The sequence below is a fragment of the Sminthopsis crassicaudata genome, chromosome 1, assembly GCF_048593235.1.
Source record: "Sminthopsis crassicaudata isolate SCR6 chromosome 1, ASM4859323v1, whole genome shotgun sequence".
Lineage (NCBI taxonomy): Eukaryota > Metazoa > Chordata > Mammalia > Dasyuromorphia > Dasyuridae > Sminthopsis > Sminthopsis crassicaudata.
The window spans coordinates 569,941,297-569,961,263 of record NC_133617.1 but is presented as its reverse complement, the minus strand read 5'-3'; positions in this window follow the sequence as shown (position 1 = coordinate 569,961,263).

Here is a 19,967-nt window from a genome sequence, read left to right as displayed (position 1 = left end):
ATTTTCAGATGATGAAATTAAAACTATTTCCACTCATATGAAAAAGAGTTCCAAATCACTATTGATCAGAGAAATACAAATTAAGACTGATTTTACTGATATAACATAAAAAATGGAAGTAGAAATAGAAGGGAGATAGTGTCAGGAAAAGAGAAAAGTGAGACAAAAAGAGGGAAATTACATCTCATGAAGAGGCAAAGGAAACCCATCATAATTGAGGGAACTTAAGAGAGGGGGAAGAAACATTGTATTAATCTTATCAGAGTTGGCTCAAAAAGGAAATAATTGACATATTTGTTTTACAGAGAATCTCTCTTTTTTAAAATTAATTTTATAATTATAAAACTTTTTTGACAGTATATATGCATGAATAATTGATTTTTAATAACATTATCCCTTGTATTCATTTTTCCAAATTTTCCCTCCCTCCCTCTACTCCCTCCCCTAGATGACAGGCAATCCCATACATTTTACATGTGTTACAGTATAACCTAGATAGAATATAACAACCACATAATTCTTGTAGGAATTGCCCCATAACTTGACTTACTCAGCATCATGGGCTCCAATCTATCAATTCTGCCAATAGTAATCATTGTTGGGGAGGAGTTGTCTATGGCCAACTTAGCAGACTACCTCCAAAAATATAGACTTTCCAGATTAACAGAGGAAAAAGTAAATTGCTTAAGTAGTCTCATTTCAGAAAAAGAAATAGAACAAGCTATTAAACAACTCCCTAAGAAAAAATTCCCAGGACCAGATGGATTTACATGTGAATTCTACCAAACATTTAAAAAAAATTATCCCTAATGCTATATAAACTATATGCAAATATAGGAAATGAAGGAGTCCTACCAAATTCCTTTTATGACCAGACGTCGTACTAATATCTAAACCAGGTAGGTGAAAACAGAGAAAGAAAATTATAGAATACTCTGCCTAATGAATATTGATGTTAAAATCTTAAATAAGTTATTTGCAAAAAAACTACAGAAAATCATCACCAGGATGATACACCATAATCAAGTAGGATTTATATCAGGAATGCAGAGCTGGTTCAATATTAGGAAAACTATTGGTATAATTGACCATATTAATAACCAAATTAACAAAAAAATAATGGTCATCTCAAGAGATGCAGAAAAAGCATTTTATAAAATTCAACATCATTCCCATTAAAAACACTTGAGAGCATAGGAATAAATGGACTTTTCCTTAAATTAATCAGTAGCATCTATTTAAAACCATCAGTAGCATCATATGTAATAGGGTTAAACTGGAACCATTCACAATAAGATCAGGAGTGAAACAAGGTGTCCCACTATCACAATCACTATTCAATATTGTATTAGAAATGCTAGCTTTGGCACTAAGAGTTGAGAAAGAGATTGAAGGAATTAGAGTAAGTAATGAGGAAATTAAATTATCACTCTTTGGTGATGACATGATGGTATACTTAGAGAATCCCCGAGATTCTACTAAAAACCTATTAGAAATAATCCACACCTTTAGCAAAACTTGCAGGATACAAAATAAACCCGCATAAGCCATCAACAATCTTATATATCACTAACTAAATCCAATATTTAGAGTTACAAAGAGACATTCCATTTAAAGTAACTACTGATAGTATAAAATATTTAAGAATCTATCTGCCAAGGGAAAATCAGAAACTATACGAGCAAAACTACAAAACACTTTCCACACAAATAAAGTTATATCTAACCAATTGGGAAAATATTTAATGGTCTTGGATAGGGTGAGAAAATATAATAAATATTACCATACCAAGTAATCTATGTATTTAGTGGTATACCAGTCAGACTCAAAAACAAAACAAATTAAAAAAAAAAAAAAAACTATTTTAATGACCTAGAAAAAACAACATCAAAGTTCATATAGAAAAACAAAAAGTCAAGGGAATTAATGAAAAAAAAAATTAAATTAAGTTAGCCTACCTATTCTAGATCTAAAATTATAATATAAAGCAGTGGTTACCAAAATCATTTGGTATTGGTTAAGAATTAGACTAGTTGATCAGTGGAAAAGGTTAGGTTCAAAGAACAAAACAGTCAATAACTTTAATAATCGAGTGTTTGACAAACCCAAAGACCACAGCTTTTGGGATAAGAATTCACTGTTTGACAAAAATTGCTGGGAAAATTGGAAATTAGTATGGTAGAAGCCAGGCATTGACACACACTTAATACTGTACACCAAGATAAAGTCCAAATGGGTTCATGACCTATGCATAAAGAGTGAGATTATAAATAAATTAGAGGAACATAGGATAGCTTACCTCTCAGACCTGTGGAAGAGGAAAGAATTTATGACCAAAGAAGAACGAGAGATCATTATAGATCACAAAATAGAAAAAATTGATTATATCAAATTGAAAACTTGTTGTACAAACAAAACTAATGCAGAAAAGATTAAAAGGGAAGCAATAACCTGGGAAAACATTTTTAAAGTCAAAGGTTCTGATAAAGGCCTTATTTCCAAAATACACAGAGAATTGACTCTAATTCATAAGAAATTAAGCCATTCTCCAATTGATAAATGGTCAAAGGATATGAATGGGCAATTCTTAAACGAATTGATTAATTCCCTATGATTCAGCAGCATTACTCTTGGGCTTATATCCTAAAGAGATTTTAAAGAAGGGAAAGGGACCTGTATGTGCAAGAATGTTCGTGGCAGCCCTCTTTGTAGTGGCCAGAAACTGGAAACTGAATGGATGCTTTCAATTGGAGAATGGAGTAAATTGTGTTATATGAACATTGTGGAATATTATTCTTCTGTAAGAAATTACCAACAGGATGATTTCAGAAAAGCCTGCAGAAATTTACATGAACAGATGCTGAGTGAAGTGAGCAGTACCAAGAGTTCATTCTATACTTCAACAATAATACTGTACTATGATCAATTCTGATGGACTTGGCCACCATAGAGCAGTAATGATTTGAACCAGCTACATGTATGCATATATGGTATTTAATTTATACTTTAATGTAAGGGCCCTTTAAATAGGTGGACACAGTGCATCGGGAGATTGAGGCCCGGAAGTAATTTCTGTAGATATTAGGACTGCCCTTGGGCGGGATCCTGGCCATATTGAGATAGCTTCGTAATGGGTGACTCTCTCGCTGATTGGCTGTGTGTGTGACCTCACAGGCCCTATGTAAGCCCACTGCAGGCAGCAGGCGGTCCTCTTTAATCTGGCGCTCTTCACTCTGGCTCCCTAGCCTGGGTGGCCAAGCCAAGATGGGTAGCCAAAAGAGGTAAGGGTTTTGGTAGTGAACACATGGGTCTTCTGACCAGGTGTTCACTCGGGAACCAACAAGTCAGGGCATCAGTTAGGGCATTATGTGAGTAGGTATAATAAAGGTTTTTAAGATTACATGTAGTTGTTCTTGAGTGCACTACCGGTTACTAAGCTATAGATTCAAGAGATTGTGGCCAGAGACCTTAGAAGGCCTCAGAGGAGGCGAGCCGGGTAGAGCTCACACTGCAAAGGACAGTGGTCAAAGGTACTCTGGTGGGTCTAGGACAGACTAGTAATTGTAACTGCCAGGAGAGCACGTTACACTTTAACATATTTAACATGTATTGGTCAACTTTGCCATATAGGGGAAGGGGTAGGAGGAAGGAGGGGAAAAGTTGGAACAAAAGGTTTTGCAATTGTCAATTCTGAAAAATTACCAATGCACATATCTTTTAAATAAAAACTATGATAGAAAAAGAAAAAGACTTATTGGCTTTAGGGCCAGCTAACTATACAAACCTTTTGCTGCCTCTCTATTATTTTATATACATTGTTTTATTAGGAAAATATATTTATTTTTATTTTTAAATAAAATCTTTTGATTTTCAAAATATATGCCCTGTGTCACCTCATTGTTGAAAAGAACCATGCCCATCACAGTTGATGGTTGTGTTTTGCCCAATCTTCTTTTGGTTCTACTCAATTCACTTAGCATCATTTCAGGTAATCCTCTCTGTGTCTTTCTGAAATCATCTTGACGATCATTTCTTGTAGAACAAAATTATTACATAATATTTATAGACCAAACTTATTCAGCCATTCCCCAATTGATGGACATTATTTCAGTTTCCAGGTCCTTGCCACTACAAAAAGAGCTGTTACAAATATTTTTTGCACATGTGGTCCTTTTCCCTTTTTATGATCTCTCTGGGCCTGGGATACAGGCCCAGTAGAAACACTGTTGGATAAAAGGGTATGCACAGTTTGATAGCCCTTTGGTCATAGTTAGGAAACATTTATACGTGTTTTATAAACTAAAAACTTAAGTAATATATGAATAAGCTTTCAACAACAGCCTCCCAATCTGTCTCATTAAACCATGATTAATGGGAAAGATGTTCCTTAAATGAGAAAAAAGTAGAGGTAAAACTAAACTAATCTACTCCATAAAACTCAGTGTGTAGTCTATTAGGCCTTGAAGACTTTTTTACTGGTTCAGAAAATGAAGCAGATGTTTCACTGAATAGGAGTCAATAAAGAGACTATTCAAAATATGCAACCACACTGCTACATCTGTGTGGGCTTTTCTGACCTGGTGTTTTTATGTAGAATTTAAGACAAAGTTTATTTTCCACTTACTTTTTAATGCCTCTGGTAATTGTGTGACATAGAATTCAAGTTCGTCAGGCACAAACACAAACCATATGAACTTGTTTACATACTGAGATCAGTATTCTTGGAACCTACCAAAGAATTAATTTACCTCATACATTTTCAGGCCAAGTGAAATGGAGAGTAGAACTATGATCAAAACTTTCCTTATTTAAGCTTTTTTTGTCTATTTATTTTGTTTTCTTTTATTTTATATTCTAAATGTATTCTTTCCTTCTTTAGGTGGTATGGTCATAAAGAATTTTTAAAGTAATGATAGCAAATTGAGCAATTATGGGGTCCCAATTAATATGAATAATGATTGCTCTGAAGTGGTCACACTATTAGAATTCATACTGCATATTTCCATTGTCCTAGTACTAATTTCTACATTTTCATAATTATGTGTTTAATAGTACAATATTTTACAAAATTATACCTTTAATAGAACAAATTCAAATAAATTCGACCACTTCAGAAGATTCATAAATCTAACTAATCAGAACCTTGTTGTATTGGCTTAAAATTTCCAAAACATTTTACATGCTATCTTATTTGATTCTCATAGTAACATGTAAGGTTGCTGATATTGCTTTACAGATATGAAAATGTTTAGTGACTATTACAGGATTGTAAAGCCAGAAAGTATTTGATATAGGATTTAAATACAGAAATTCTTAATTCAAGGCCAAAACTGTGACCCTGCTAAAACAGTTCTTCAAAGATAGCATTCTGAATATGTTGTTACTGCATAGTAATATGGATACGAGGCAGAGTGGATATATATTCAGTATTGATCTAGGTTGTGGTCCCTTTAAGAAACTGTATTTCCTATTCATCTGATTCCTTTCAGATTCTCAGCCCCTCCTGGCTGAGGTCTTTTAGTTCAGGAAGCCAGGGCTTTTGATTCACAAATCTTGGAGAAAAGCATCTTTTTGAATTTCAATAGGAGATCTGGGCTTGTCCCAGTCCTGATAGGATCTGAGCCAACTTGGGCTCTCCCAGCCACCATTCTGATGATCTGCTTGGGTTTTACAATGCCCACCAACACAAGCAATATAATGAGCTTCCATCAACTAAGGTCTTTGCAGATGGATCTTGGCAGTTCTCTTTACTGCCAGGACCTTCTGCCCACTGAGAACTACATTCTCAGTGCAAAATTCCATTTTCCATAGATCTGTCCACTGGAATACTCTTTCCAATGCCATCTTTGCTTTACTCTCACCTGTTTCCCTAACCAGATTTTAACCTTACTACAAATCCCTATAATAATTCTCTTTTATCAATCTAGGTTTTGGGGTCTGTAAATTCCTTTACACAGAACTTCTGTGCTGCCAGAAAGGAGTCCCCAAAACTGAATCCCAAGGTGTTGTAGGAGAGCTCCATTTGATTTCCTGAACCCTAAACCTGCCACTAGACCTCATTTAACTCCCTGACCACCAGAAACTCTAATTTCATTTGGGTTCCCTAAATCCAAACCTCATCAGTCTGACAGGCAATAAGACCCAAGTTTAAATCTTATTAATTTTTTTTAATCTTGTGACCTTGCATAAATAATTTAACCTTTTGGTGTCCTTGATGCTTTCAGAAAATACTCTAAAATTTCAGAAAATACTTTAAAATGAATTATTGTTGAAGAATTATCTGTACCATTGAAATCTCATATCTAATAGAGTAATTCCACAATATACAATTACATTATATATACATATATGTAAAAATCAGAATGCTTAAGCCTTCTGTTTCATATGTGTATATCTATCACCTGCATGCACACACATGCACACACACACACACACACACACACACACACACACACACACATACACAAACATATATATTGGAAAGAGAGAGGAGGCAGAGAGAAAGAGAGAGGGAGTAAGAGAAAAACTTGTCCTGAAAGTTGATAAATCTCAAATAAATGGTATTGGACAGATTTTTGTTTCATTCTGATTTCATCTGCATACATAAAATCAGATTTAAAGTATATCAGATTTAAAGCAAGTCTGGTTAGAAAATTGCTTTTCACTTCTAATTTACTCTCAGAAGAACAAAACACAAAAGTATTTTGAACTTGTATGAACTTAACACAGTGGAAAACACAATTCTGTCTCCATTAAAGATCTATCTAATATTGTCTTGTGGATATCAAAATTGAGGAAGAGTATGTTTGCTATTAGGTAAAAGAGAACCTAGAAACTAGTGGCTATAATAGGCCTCTTTGGGGTAGAATTTAGGGGATATTATCATTACATCATTACATCACAAGGTTATGTTATTTATATCACAATGGGATGCTTGTCTACTCACAGGTTACTTAAAGATGTGAAGTGACTCTTAGGGATTCTGGGCTGTAGGTAAAAATTGCTGCACACCCTGTTAATCAGAAATCAACACAAGTGACAAAATGGATCAGATAAGCTTCCTTACTAGAGTTCCTGAAGGAAGCAATAGAGTCCCAAAGATTTCAAAGAAATATTAGGTAAGCTAAAATCATTGTTAAATTGCAAGAAAGAAAGAAAGAAAGAAAGAAAGAAAGAAAGAAAGAAAGAAAGAAAGAAAGAAAGAAAGAAGGAAGGAAGGAAGGAAGGAAGGAAGGAAGGAAGGAAGGAAGGAAGGAAGGAAGGAAGGAAGGAAGGAAGGAAGGAAGGAAGGAAGGAAGGAAGAAAGGAAGAAAGGAAGAAAGGAAGAAAGGAAGAAAGGAAGAAAGGAAGAAAGGAAGAAAGAAAGAAAGAAAGAAAGAAAGAAAGAAAGAAAGAAAGAAAGAAAGAAAGAAAGAAAGAAAGAAAGAAAGAAAGAAAGAAAGAAAGAAAGAAAGAAAGAAAGAAAGAAAGAAAGAAAGAAAGAAAGAAAGAAAGAAAGAAAGGAAGGAAGAAAGAAAGAAAGGAAGGAAGGAAGGAAGGAAGGAAGGAAGGAAGGAAGGAAGGAAGGAAGAAAGAAAGGAAGAAAGGAAGAAAGGAAAGAAGGAAGGAAGAAAGAAAGAAAAAAAGAAAGAAAGAAAGAAAGAAAGAAAGAAAGAAAGAAAGAAAGAAAGAAAGAAAGAAAGAAGGAAAGAAAGAAAGAAAAGAAAGAAAAGAAAGAAAGAAAACAAAACTCTGAGGGTCTCCACAGCTGATAACAGACTGCTTTACAAGTGGGAACTTGGAAAAAATTCCACTGAAATATTTTGGTCATTTTGAGATGGATCCTGTTTTCCTTCTTAAAATACCCTATTTGTTTGCTATCTGGTAAAAAAAAAAAAAAAAAAAAAAAAAAAAAAAAAAAAAAAAAAATTCCTGAAATTTACTGCTTGTTTTCTATTCTGATAAGCATGCATAGCATGGGGAGGGAGGCTGGTAGAAAGGGTTGGTGATAGAAGCAACTTTAGGCAATTTAAATGCAGATACCACTACAACAACACATTTATGACTTTTATGCAAGACAGTGACAAAAACAAGAAAAAGAGACAATAGACCAAAACTTGCAGAACTACTAACTACCTTGAGTTTCTTACCTCTCATTTCTATTTCTCATACTCCAACTCAAAGTTTAATCATAGACTATCTATAAACCAAACATTTATTAATCACTTTCCATAGACCAGTCATTATGCTAAGGATTAAAAAAAGTCTTCTAGAAAACACATACGCACATGGGTTTGCCCATGTATCTAGACATATATATGTGCATATACATGTGTATATGCCTGTTTCTGAGGATATATACATGTGTAGACATGTGATATATATATATATATATATATATATATATATATATATATATATTTATTTATGTCTATTATTTCATAAAATTAAAATGCATATATAGAACTAGATCAATCAGGTATTATTCATACAAATGGCTAAAGAGGGAGTTCTTAAACAAATATAAAATCACCAGATGTGCATTTATTTACTTTAAATATTTATTTTATATTGTCTTTTTATATTACTATTTTACAGAATGCTCCCATTTCATGAGAGGTTTCCTATATCAAAATTAAACTATTCATCAAAATTAATAACAGTTACCTCATCTGAAACTATTTCTATTTTTAATCTAATCTATTAAAATAATTAATAGAAATGTATTATCTTTCCTTCCTATTTCCATCCCATTAAAAAATAAAGCACAATTTATCTCTTGTAACAAATATCAATACTCAAGCAAAACAAATGCAAATAGGATAAAATATATCTGATAATATTCTGATTATACATGTATATATGAGTATTTATACTCACATGTACACATATATCGATATACATATACTTGTGTGTGTCTTTGTATATACACATATGCATGTACTCATGTAAGGTATGTATGAGATCAAGGGCTTTTCCTCAGTGAATGAGTGGTTAAAGAGCATGGTGGGCAAATCTAAAAAAATTGCAAACTCTTGAAAAAGATACATGAAAATTTTCTCCAAATTACTGCTAAAAACTTAAATGCAAAACAAAATCAATTTTAGATTTCACTCTATACATAGTAACTTGAAAAATACAATGAAAGGAAAGAATAATCAGTGGTAGAAGAATTGTGGAAGGACAGACATCAAAATATTGTTGGTGTAGTGGTGAATTGGACAAACCATTTTCAAAATCGACTTGAAATTATTCTGAAAAAAGGAAAAAAAAATTGTCATCTTTCAACCTAGAAATCCCAATGATGAGATTAGAACAGTAATTCTAAATTCAAGGAGAAAGACATATTTGACAAATGTACAAGGGCATTCTCTTAGCCAAAAGCCATGGTTATTTAAGAGAAGTGGTAGACAAAATGAAAAGGTAAAATAGGCACCAGGAGTTGTAAAAATTCCTCTTTGGGGAGAGCAATAGAGTTAGCAAGGAAAGGGGTTTAGAAAAAGTCATTAAAGGAATATGCCATGAGGCCTGACTATGCTATATATTAGTAGGCTAACTACATAGAGGAGTTAAGCAGAGCAATAATAGTTAGCTATAGTAAGGTTAAAGGTTCCCATGTACCTCATAGGGAGCTAAGTCCTTAAAAGGACTTAGCAAATAACTTCATCATAATCACATCCTTTATAGGGGAAATATAACTTTAAAAAAATTTTTTTTCTTATAAATTAGAGTCAATGCTCTATATAGTTTGGAAATGAGGCCTTTATCAGAACCTTTGACTGTAAAAATGTTTTCCCAGTTTATTGCTTCCTTTCTAATCTTGTCTGCATTAGTTTTATTTGTACAAAAAGTTTTCAATTTGATATATTCAATTTTTTTTTCTATTTTGTGATTAATAATGATCTTTAGTTCTTCTTTGGCCATAAATTCCTTCCTCTTCCACAGGTCTGAGAGGTAAACTATCCTATGTTCTTCTAATTTATTTATAATCTAATTCTTTATACCTAGATCATGACCATTTTGACCTGATCTTGGTGTATGGTGTTAAGTGTGGGTCAATGCCTAGTTTCTGCCATACTAATTTCCAATTGGAGAAATATAACTTTGTGGGTTTCTCAGGGAAGTAGGGGAAATACCAGGGAAGAGTTGGGGAGACAAAAGATGTGTATTGATGTTGAAATGGTCTTACAGATCTGGGACTTTCAGGGATGGAGCCAAGAAGGTAGAATAAAATAAGGAAGTTGATTCACCTCTCCCAATTTCCCTCAAAAAACTACATGAAATCAAGGCTCTGAAAAGAGTTTGATGAAATGAAACCATTCTACAGCTCAAGACAGACTGAAAAAAAATTCAAGAAAGGTCAATCTGACTGGGGTGAAAAGGGCATTTAGCTCAGCTCAGATAGAATCTGGGAAAGTCAGTGAGAGCGTCTTAATTATTACAAATCAGCAGCAAAGACTCTCAGTCCTGACACAGTAGAAGAGGAAATAAGTAGGAGAGCTTCCAGTCCTAGCTTAGAAAATAAAATCTGGTATAGTAGGCTGTTTCCTGAAGAAAACATGCAATCTGGCCCTCTGCAAAAACAAAGGGCCCCTGTGCTCAAAGCCAAGGCTCATAGCTGCACAGGAAGCTTGTAACAGCATTCTGTTTACTCCAGGAGAAGAGATCAACCATAAAAAATTAAAAAGAGGAAATACCAGAACAAATGGAAAGAAAATAAATAAGTAACACAAAGTAACCTTGACCATAGAAAGCTGTTAGGGACAGGGCCGACCAAACCACTAACCCAGACAAGAATAAAATGTCCACAGGAAAAACAAAACAACAACAACAACAACAACAACAACAACAACAAAAACTCCAAGAATGATATGAATTGATCTCGAGCCTAGAGTCTTCTTGGAATTGCTCATAAAATACTTCAAAAGGCAAATAAAAGAGGTAGAAGAAAAAATGAGAAAGGAAATTAGAGTTAGGCATCAAAGAGTCAATAGCTTAGAAAAGGAAGGAAAAAAAAATTCTGAAGAAAACAATTACTGAAAAAGTAGAATTAACCAAATGGAAAAAGAAGTACAAAAGCTAACTGAAGAAAATTACACATTAAAAACTAGAACAGGGCAAATTAAAGATACTGACTCTGTGAGACAAAAAGAATCAGTCAAACAAACTAAAAAGAATGGAAACAATGGAAGAAAATGTGAAATACCTCATTGGAAAATCAACTGATCAGAAAACAGTTCCAGAAGAGACAATTTTAAAAATTATTGATGTACTTGAGGAACATGTCTTAAAAAACACCCTGGATTGCATTCTGTAAGAGATCATTAAGGCAAATATCCCCAATATTTTAGAAACAGAGGAGGAAACATTCATTTAATGAATCCAAAAATCACCTTCAGAAAGAGATCCCACAAGGAAAAACCCAAGGATCATTGTTGCAAAACTCCAGAAATACAATTTCAAGGAAAAAATACTGCAAGTTGCCAGACAAAAACAATCAAATAAAGGATAATAAATGAAGGAGAAATAGTTAAGATTAGCCAGGATCTGTCAGCTTCTACAAAAAGGATCAGAGGACTTGGAATACCATAATTCAGAAGGTAAAAAAAAAAAAAACTATGATTACAACCAAGAATTAACTACCTAGTTTGGCTCAGCATCATTTTTCAGGGTAGGGAATAGATCTTCAATGAAGTAAGAGAATTTCAATTGAAAAAATTATATATAATTATATATATATATATATATATATATATATATATATATATATATATATATGTGTGTATGTGTGTGTGTGTGTGTGTGTGTGTATGTGTGTGTGTATATATATATATATATATATGTGTGTGTGTATGTGTGTGTGTGTGTGTGTGTGTGTGTGTGTATGTGTGTGTGTATATATATATATAGTTGTATATATATATATATATATATATACCCACACACACACCTATATATATATGTTAATATTAACTGGTCACATCTCTAGATAAGAAAATTATATCTATAACTCTTGAGAACAGTATCTATCATTGGGGTAGACAGAGAGGAGTATCACATGGACCGAGGGTGTTGTGAATGGATCTTTATATGACATCAAAGAAAAAAAACATTAGGGGTTGAAAAAAGGATTATACTGATAAAAGGGGAAAGGGGAAGTATAATGGAAAAATTATTTTACATGAAGAGGTGCAAAAGACTTTTCACAATGAAGAGAGAGAAGGGAGGGGAATGACCATATTCTAAAGATTGAATCTTATCAGTTTTGGCTTCAAGTTGGAATAATTTAATAATTCAGTTGGGCATAGCAATTTATCTAACCCTATAAAGACGTAGGAAGATAAAGAGGAAATAAAAGGGATGTATAGAATAGAAGGGAGGGCAGAAACACTGGGGGAAAAGGTAAGAGAAAGTTGAAAGGGGTAATAGATGATAAGTAGTAGGCAGAGTGGGTTAAAAAAAACCACTATTAAGAGAAGAGGGAGGGGTAATAGGCGATAAGGTATGTAGTGGAGTGGGTAAAAACATGAATAAAGAACACAATAGAAAGACGGAACAAAATTATCTGCAAGGGAGAATACAGGATGAAGGGAAATACAGAGGTGGTAATCATAACTGGGAATATGAATGGGATGAACTCCCATGAAGCAGAAGTAAAAAGCAGCAAAGTGGATTAAAAAACAGAAACCTACAATATGTTATTGGCAAGGAACACATTTGGCACAGACACAAGAGAATAAAAGTAAAAGGTGGGAATAGAATTTATTATTATTCAGATGAATTTTAAAAAGCAAGGATAGCAATTCTGATCTCAGATAAAGCAAAAGCAAAAAAAAAGGAATGTACATTTTGTTAAAGGATACCATAAACACTAAAACTATACTAAATGTATAGGCACCAACTGGTAAAGCAGACAAATTCCTAGAAAAGATTTTAAGCCAATTACAGGAAGAATTAGAAAGCAAAACTATTCTTTGCATGACTTTAACCTTTCCTTCTTGATAAGAAAAATCCAACCATAAAATAAACAAGAAAGAAGTTAGAGAGGTTAATAGGATCTTAGACTTTTAGATATGATAGATCTCTGGAGAAAATTGAATAGAAACAGAAATCATCAATACATGGCACTTAATGAAAATTTTCCATGTATTAGACATAATCAAATGCAGAAGGCAGACAAAATAAATATTTCATTATTAGATCATGTTGCAATAAAAATTATATTCAATTAAGTGACAGAGATAGACTAAAAACCAATAAAATTTTTTTTAAAATCTTATTCTAAAGAATGAGTGGGTCAAAGAACAAAATGCAAAAATGCACAACACAAACACACAAATCACCAGCGTCAAAAATGAAATCAGTGAACTTACCATCAATGAAAAATAAATTAAAGCAAGAGTTATTTTGCCCAAATGTATGGCAGCAAGTCTGACAATATAACCAAAATAAATGAATATTTACAAAAATATTAATTTCCCAGTTTAATAGAAGAGGAAATAAATTACTTAAATAGTTTCATTAAAAAAAAAAAAAAAACTTGATAAATGGATAAAGGGAGCTTTCCTTAAAATAATAAGCACTATCTATTTAAAACGTACAACAAATATTTGTAATGGAAAAAAGCTGGATAAATTCCCTAAAAAAGGTCAGGGTGAATAAAAAAATGCCCATTATTACCACTATTATTCCACATTGTACTAGAAATATTGGCTTTAACAATACAAAAAGAAAAAAAAAGAAAATAAAAAATAGGCAATGAGAAAATAAAAAATATAGGCAATGAGAAAATAAAACTATCACACTTTGCAGATGATTATAATATACTTAGAAAATACTAGAAAAACTTTCAAAAACCTAGTGGAAACAATTCATACCTTTAGCAAAGTTACAGGCTATAAAATTAGCCCACACAAATCATCAGTATTGATATATATATATATATATATATATATATATATATATATATATATATATATATATCTGACAAAGCCCATCAGCAAAAGATAAAAAAGAGAAATTCCATTTAAAATTAATGTAAACAAAAGAAAATACTTGGGGATTAATCTGCCAAGACAAATCCAAGTACTATATGAACACAATTACAAAACATTTGTGGCACAAGTAAAGTGAGATGTAAACAACTGGAAAAATATCAATCGTTCATGACTACACCAAGTTAATATAATAAAAATGATGATTCTGCCTAAATTGATTGACTTGTTCAGTGTCATACCAATCAAATTGCCAAAATATTATTTTATAGAATTATAAAAATATTAAAATATTCATCTGGAAGAAGAAAGGTTCAAGAATATGCTGGTTTAACATACCAAATATCAAACTATATTATATAGCAGCAATAATCAAAACCATTTGATACTGGCTGAGAAATAATTGGTGGGTCAGTGGAATAGATTAGAAACGCATGACATAATAATCAAGGGTATAGCAATCTATTATTTGATAAACCCCTAAACTCCAACTACTGGAATAAGAACTCACTATTTAACAAAAATTGCTGGAAAAACTGCATCTCACATCCCATATTAAAATTAGGTCAAAATGGTATATTTGGGGGTAAAGGATGATACTATGTATAAGTTAGAAAAAACAAGGGATAATCCATCTATCAGATCTTTGGAGTAGGGAGGAATTTATCACCAAAGAATAACAAGAAAACATTATGAAAGGCAAAATGGACAACTTTGATTACATTAAACTAAAAAGGTTTTGCTCAAACAAAATCAACAGAAGCAACATTAAAAGGGAAATATAAAGCTGGGGAAAAATCTTTACGGCTAATGTTTCTGATAAAAGTCTCATTTCTAAAATATATTATAGAACTGTGTCAAATTTATAATACTAGTCATTCTCTAGTTGATAAATGGTCAAAGGTTATGAATAGACAATTATCAGATGACAAAATTAGAGCCATCTATAGTTATATGAAAAAATGATCTGATTCTTTATTGGTTAGAGAACTATAGATTAAATCAACTCTGAGGTACCCCCTCACACTTCTCAGATTGGCTAATATGACAGGAAAAAATAATGATAAATGTTGGAGGGGATGTGGAGAAACTAGGAAATTAATGCATTGTTGTTGTAGTTTTTAAATGATCCAATATTTATGAAGAGCAATTTGGAACTATGCCTAAAGGGCTATAAATGAAAACAGTGTCATTACTTGGTGTGTATCCCAAGGAAATCATAAAGGAGGAAAAAGTACCTACATGAGCAAAAATGTTTGTAGCAGCTTCTTTTGCATTAACAAAGAATTGAAAAATGAATAGATGCCCATCAATTGTGGATGATGAACAAATCGTGTCATATGAAGACAATGGATTATTATTTTTCTATAAAAATGATGAAAAAACTGATTTTAGAAATGTCTGAAAAGATTTACATGAACTAATGCTGAGCGATAGAAGCAAAACCAGGAAAACATTGTACACAATAATAGCAAGTTCCTTTCAATAAAGCAATCCCAATAGAGTTTGGACAGAAAATGCCATCTTCATCCAGAAAACAAACTAAGGAAATAATGTAAATCAACACATGCTATGTTTACCTCTTTTTTCTGTTTTTTTTTTTTCTCCCATGATTTTTTATTTTTGATCTGATTTTTCTCTCCCAACATGATTCATAAAACAATGTATATTAAAAATAAAATAAATGTACTAGAAAAAATTGCTAAAAAAGCTAAAAAAATATTATGGGAATATTAGGTTCCTATCAGGACTTAACAAAACATTCTGGGAAATTCTCAACATAGGTGTATTAAACCTATTTCCAAAATGCTAAGCTAGGTAGTCTGAGTGCAAAAGTTGCCTTAACTATGGTAATAAGACAGCCTAAAAACTAGGTTTCCAGGATGAACATTTTACCATTTCATGAAAAGGGCAGAGAAGAAGATGATTTTAGGATTCACATCACCAATAGTAGAAATATACTCAAAGAATTTGAAAGTTAGATTATGTCAAAATCCCATATGCACTAGAATATTCATATCAAAGAACTGGGAACAAAGTGGATACTCAATAATTAGGAAATAAGTTATTTGTCCTTCATTCTTAAAGAGGACTATGACATTAGAAAGGTGTTGCCATTACATGCAAATGAATTGAATGTAAGTGAAGGAGGGCTATGCAAGATCACCTATCTCACTTTCATCTCAGGAGCCATCTGGGTTCAGTGGCCAGATATAGATAGACAGGATGAGTGGAAATGGCTGAGGATTCAGTGGAAGACCTTGGTCTTTTTAAGCTAAGGTGTCAGTCAATTTGACTGAAGCAACACCCAATCTGTGAAGAAAGGTAGATTAAAAAAAAAATGAATCAGTGAATAGTCTCTCTAATCTAGACAAAACAAACTAGTGAAGAAGGGAAACCCTCAGGATTTCTGGCCAAAATTAAGTCAACCATGCAATTTACATTCACTCTGGCCAACTAATCACACAATGCCCAAGTGGAGCTTGGTCTGTAACCAATTGTTGGCCAATCAATGAACCTGGAAAATAAGTAAACAAATTGTCAAGCATGAATGAATATTAATTACAAGAAGCATAAAAAATAAAAGCATAAAAAGCATGAAAAAGGATATTTATTGGTCCAAAATTCAATAAGCTGAGCCAGAAAAAATATATACATATATATATATATATATATATATATATTACACATAATTAGAAATACATATATTTTATATATACAACTATCAAATGAAAACAATAGCAATAACAAAAGAAAACAATTAAAAATTATGTCATTTTAACAGCCAAAATAAAAGTTTGAGAAAATAATCTTTTCTCCCTCCTTTATAGAAGCAGAGTTCAATTATTTTTAATAATTTGCTAATTGTAATTTTTTGACATATGCATGAGTAATTTTTTTTTTACAACATTATCCCTTGTATTCATTTTTCCAAATTTTCCCCTCTCTCCCTCTACTCCCTCCCCTAGATGACAGGCAATCCCATACATATTAAATGTGTAACAGTATAATCTAGATACAATATATGTGTGTAAAAGCAAATTTCTTGTTGCACGGTAAGAATTGGATTCTGAAGGTATAAGTAACCTCAGTAGAAAGACAGTAGTGCAAACAGTTTACATTCAATTCCCAGTGTTCCTTCTCTGGGTGTAGCTTTTTCTGTCCATCATTGATCAACTGTAAGTGAATTAGATCTTCTTTATGTTGAAGATTCAATAGGAAGATATACGAAGTTAGATGCTATACCACTTAGTACATATATATTTAGTATTGATATGGCTTGATTGTCTATGCTACCCTTTAGCAGGATATAATTTCCTTCCTTATCACTTTTAATTAGATCAATTTCTGCTTTTGCTTGATCTGAGATAAGAATGGCCACCCCTGCTTTTTTGACTTCTCTTGAAGCATAATAGATTCTGCTCCAGCTTTTTACCTTTCCTCTGTAAGTATCTCCCTGCTTTAAATGTGTTTCCTGTAAGCAATATATTATAGATTTTTGACTTTTGATAGTCTGTTATCTGCCTCCGCTTAATAGGAGAGTTCATCCCATTCATATTTACAGTTAAAATTTCTAATTCTGTATTTCCTGCCATCATATTATCCCCAGATTATTCTTTTGTTTCTCCCTTGTCCCCCCTGAACCCCTTCCCCAATATTAAACTTGTGGGTCCCACTTGTGTCATGTCCCTCCCCCCTCATTTTAAATCCTTTCCCCTCTCTTGTATTCTTCCCTTATTACTCTTTTCTTTTCCCTTTTCCTCTCCCCTCTTTTAATGAGGTGAGAGAATTATTTGAAAAAAAAAAATGTAAATTATTAACTCTTCGAGCCTACTCTGATGAGAGTAAGATTCACACAATATTCCTCCCCCTTTCTAAATTCCCTCAGATGTAGAAAATTGTTTTTGACTCTTCTTGGGATGTATTTTCCCTCTTTTTATCTCCCCTTTACCCGTTTTCTGATACTGTCACCTTTCCCTTTCTACTTCCCCTTTTTATGTTATATCTGTAAAATCAAATTATACATGTGCACTTTCTGTATATCCACAACAGAAATACTGTTTTCAAGAGTTCCTTTTATCTTTTTCTGTTTCTCTTGAGTCTTCTGGATAGAGATCAAATATTTTGTTTAAGTCTAGTTTTTTACTAGAGAAACAAATGGAATTCCTCTGTTTCATTAAATGTCCATCTTCTTCCATGAAAGAAAATGCTAAACTTAGCTGGGTAGTTTATTCTTGGCTGCATTCCAAGTTCTTTTGTTTTTCAGAATATTAGATTCCAGGCTGTACGGTCCTTTCATGTAGATGCAGACAGATCTTGAGTGACACTTATTGTGGCACCTCGATATTTAAATTATTTTTTCCTGGCTGCTTGCAATTTTTTTTCTTTAGTTTGATAGTTCTGCAACTTAGCCACAATATTCTGTGGAGTTGTAGTAGTAGTTGTTGTTGTTGTTGTTTTTTGGGTCTTTTTCAGAAGGTGTTTGATGAATTCTTTCAATGACTATTTTCCCTTCTATTTCTAGGCTCTTTTTTTTTTTCATCATCATTTTCAGGAAGTCCAATGATCCTCAGATTATCTCTCTTAGATCTATTGTCCAGGTCTATAGATTTTCCCAGTAAATATTTGACATTATTCTCCAGCTTTTCATTTTTTTTTTTTTTGTTTTGTTTTGTTTTGTTTTGTTTGACTGATTCTTGGTTTCTCAATGAATCATTCATTTCTATTTGTTCAGTCCTGATTTTCAATGAGTTATTTTCTTCATTCACATTTTTTAGTTCTTTGTGTATATGACCAATTGAGTTTTTAAATGAATTATTTTGCTCTGTGAAATTTTTTTCCATTTCACTAATTTTTATTTATTTATTTATTTTTAGTGAATTATTTTCTTTTTCCAATTCACAAATTATACTTTTTAAAGAATTCTTTATCTTTTACAATTCAGAAATCCTACTTTCCTGTGATTTTTTTAACCTTTTCCAATTCACAAATTTGTTTCCCTACATTTCTGTGAATTCTTTATCTTTTCCAATTCAAATTTCAAAACATTGTTACTCTCTAGCATAACTTCTCCAGTTTATTTCTATTGCATATTATGCTTACTGAAGGTCTTAAATATATGCTCCTGATTATTCTAAGGAATAATCCATTTATTCCTATACTCTCAAGAGTTTTTAGTAGGAATGGATGTTGGATTTTGTCAAATGTTTTTCTGCATCTATTGAGATGATCATATGGTTTTTATTAATTTGATTATTAATATGGTCAATTATACTAATAGTTTTCCTAATATTAAACCAGCCCTGCATTCCTGGTATGAATCCTACTTGCTCATAGTGTATTATCCTGGGGATGATTTTCTGAAGTCTTTTTGCTAATATCTTATTTAAGATTTTAGCATCAATATTCATTAAGGAAATTGGTCTATAATTTTCTTTCTCAGTTTTCAATCAACCTGGTTTAGGTATCAGTACCATGTCTGTGTCATAAAATGAGTTTGGTAAGACTCCTTCATTCCCTATTTTTTCAAATAGTTTATATAGCATTGGGGCTAATTGTTCTTTAAATGTTTGGTAGAATTCACATGTGAATCCATCTTGTTCAGGGGATTTTTTCTTGGGAGTTGATTAATAGCTTGTTCTATTTCTTTTTCTGAAATGGGACTATGTAAGCAATTTATTTCCTCCTCTGTTAATCTAGGAAGCCTATATTTTTGGAAGTCATCCATTTCACTTAAGTTTTCAAATTTATTGGCATAAAGTTGGGAAAAGTAACTCCTTATTATTTCTCTAATTTCCTCTTCATTCGTGGAAAAATCCCCCTTTTCATTTGTAAGACTAACAATTTGATTTTCCTCTTTCTTTTTTCTGATCAGATTTACCAAAGGTTTATCTATTTTATTGGCTTTTTCATAAAACCAACTCTTGGTTTTATTTATTAATTCAATACTTTTTTTTACTTTCAATATTATTGATTTCTCCTTTTAATTTTTGT